At 39.4% G+C, this 2,500-nt stretch overlaps 1 protein-coding gene and 1 pseudogene across 1 annotated transcript in view; one reads left to right on the top strand and one right to left on the bottom strand.

Annotated features, from left to right (window-relative positions):
• Positions 1-2,500, top strand: part of LOC145491442 (putative cysteine desulfurase) — a 34,092-nt gene that overhangs the window by 28,938 nt on the left and 2,654 nt on the right. The window lies entirely within an intron of this gene.
• Positions 63-1,212, bottom strand: LOC145489301 (uncharacterized; annotated as a pseudogene).

The following is a 2,500-nucleotide window of genomic DNA, read 5'->3' as shown; positions in this document are numbered from 1 at the left end:
TAGTACAATGCGTGTTGCTTAATTAGATGTTGGGTAGAATTTTTTGTAAACAATTAGTATTTCTAATAGGTTAAGAGTTTTACAACCTTTACAACGTATGTTTTGAACAATCTATTTATCCAAAACTTTGTAAAGGCTCTTGTGTAAAAACTTTGTCCGGTTCTTTTGTTAAGTCCATTCGGCTGAATGGAGTTTAATGTTCTTTGCCAGAAAATCTCTCTTTCTCGAAGGACTTCTTTCTTTTTGTCAGTCTCTAAATGATCTTTTTTGATTTGCTCTATGATAGTAATGGTAACATTATTGTCAAAGTCGTGAGTTCGTGTGTTATGTAAAAAGTGTTCAGTGAGTTCGCAGCTACTCACTCCCTTTTTGATATGGTTTCTGTGAATGCTTAACCGTAGGTTAAATGCTGTTTCACCTTTTGCCAATGTATTGAAGTTTGCAAATGTTGCACTCGATTATGTAAATGATCCATGACGAATGGCAGTCCACTGCATGAAATATGGTAAAAGTCTTCTTGTTGTTGGGACTTGTGAAAGTTGTGGTCTGGTTGATCTTATTGCACCAACTACACTTCGTTCTTTCACACGCTCTACACCCCTTTGGTATCAGATCTTGAGGTGTTTCACTTACAAATCTTTAACGCACAAGTCTGTCTCGTAGACTTTTCGGTCGTCGGTAGGCGACTAAAGGTGGTTTGTTGAATATGAGCGATAGTCTTTCTTTTGATTGGAGAAAGTTCCAATTTCGTTTAGCAGTTTCTGCAATGAATGTGGTGTGGGGGTTAAATGTGGTGACCAGAGGAATTCGGTCCGTTGGTTCACGTTCTTTGGTCTGCAAGCATTCCTCTTGAGTCAATTTAAGCACTTTCTGCATTTCGTGGAGAACTTTGCGTTGTGCATAACCAAACGCTACAAAGAAATCCGCATATTCTATGATTCGTTTCTTCAATGTATCCGTTGAAGAGCATATTCGCCTCAACCTCAAGGCTTGACTGTATGGGATGCTCCGTTTCAGATGAGGTGGATGTGCCGATGTCCAATGAAGGTATGGATGTGTGTCAGTTGGTTTCTGATAAACATCTGTACTGATGTTGCCTTGATCGTCCTTTAGGACGGTAGTATCAAGGAAATTCACTGAATGTGCCGAGATCTCGTATGTAAGTCTTCCTATGTATACGTTTGCAAAGTTGGGTGCGACTCTAGTTCCCATAGCTGTTCCTTTGATTTAAATGTAATGTTCATTACCAAAGGTGAAATTGTTGAGTTTGAGAACTTTCTCGTGGTGACATGATAATGTTTTCGATGATGGCTTATTCTGGTTTGTTTTGCCTAGCTCTTCCTCCACAATAGTGAGCCCTTCGTCTGTGTCTATATTCGTGTATAGGTTTGATACGTCCAGTGTTGCTAAATGACACTTTTCTGGCAGCTTGCCCAAAGCCCGTATTCGTTTAATGAAGTGTGTGGTGTCTTGTATGTATGACGGTAGCTTTTCCGCTATAGGTCTCAAAAATTCGTCCACATACGCTGATAACTTCTCTGTGTGGCTGTTTACGGAGGATACTACTGGTCTACCTGGATTGTTAGCTTTGTGTATTTTGGGGAGCATATAGAATACAGGAGTTCTTGATTGTGCTGGCCTTAAGAGTTTAGCTACTTCTTCTTCTAATTCTCCGTCAGCTATAAGTGTATCTACGCACTGGTTTATGAGCTGTTCGTGTTCAGGAGTAAAATCTCTCTCTACTCTCTTGTAACATACTTCATTGTCTAGTTGGCGTTTAGCCTCCTTTACGGAGTCCTTTGTATTCATAATGACCGTAGCTCCGCCTTTGTCTGCGGGCTTGATGATTATGTCGGTGTTATTGCTTAGTCTATTCAAAGCTGCTCTCTCACGTTTGGTTAGGTTGTTACGTTGAAATCGTAGATTGTGCAAAGTCTCATCAGTGATTTCTTACCTTAATCTGTCAATATATGTATTAAGGTATGGTTCCCTTGAAGGTCTAGTATATATCTTGCGCTCCTTTTGGTTCAATTTTTCAAGAATCGATGGTTGGTATCCAGGGCCGTCTATTATTTCTTCTATGTTCTCAGGAGTGTGATATTCTTTAAGGGTTAGTCTACGGGCAAAGGCATCAATGTCCTTACTGATGTCATATTTTCCTGGTGGCGGTGGTGTTGGGCAAAAGTTAAGTCCCTTACATAGAAGGTTTGTTTCCGACTGCGTGAGTTGAATGTCAGATAAGTTTACTGTTCGCCTGTTTAAGATATTCTCTATCTGTGTGGAATTATCACGTGTTATTACTTAATTGTCTGGATTTATGAAAACGGTGTTAAAGACTGAATCAAGTGTTTTTTGATTTAGTTGTTTTTTTTCATTTTTTTTTTTCTGCTTTCGCTATGACAGCAACTTGTAAATCTTACCTAGCATGGAATGTAGAAACTCCCTGCCGCATGTTTCATTTATTTAGGTATTTTTTTTCATCATTTATCGACCACCCCCC

The sequence above is a fragment of the Orbicella franksi genome, chromosome 6, assembly GCF_964199315.1.
Source record: "Orbicella franksi chromosome 6, jaOrbFran1.1, whole genome shotgun sequence".
NCBI classification, from domain to species: Eukaryota; Metazoa; Cnidaria; class Anthozoa; order Scleractinia; family Merulinidae; genus Orbicella; species Orbicella franksi.
Note: the sequence above shows the minus strand (reverse complement) of the source record. Positions and strands in the feature narration are given on the sequence as shown.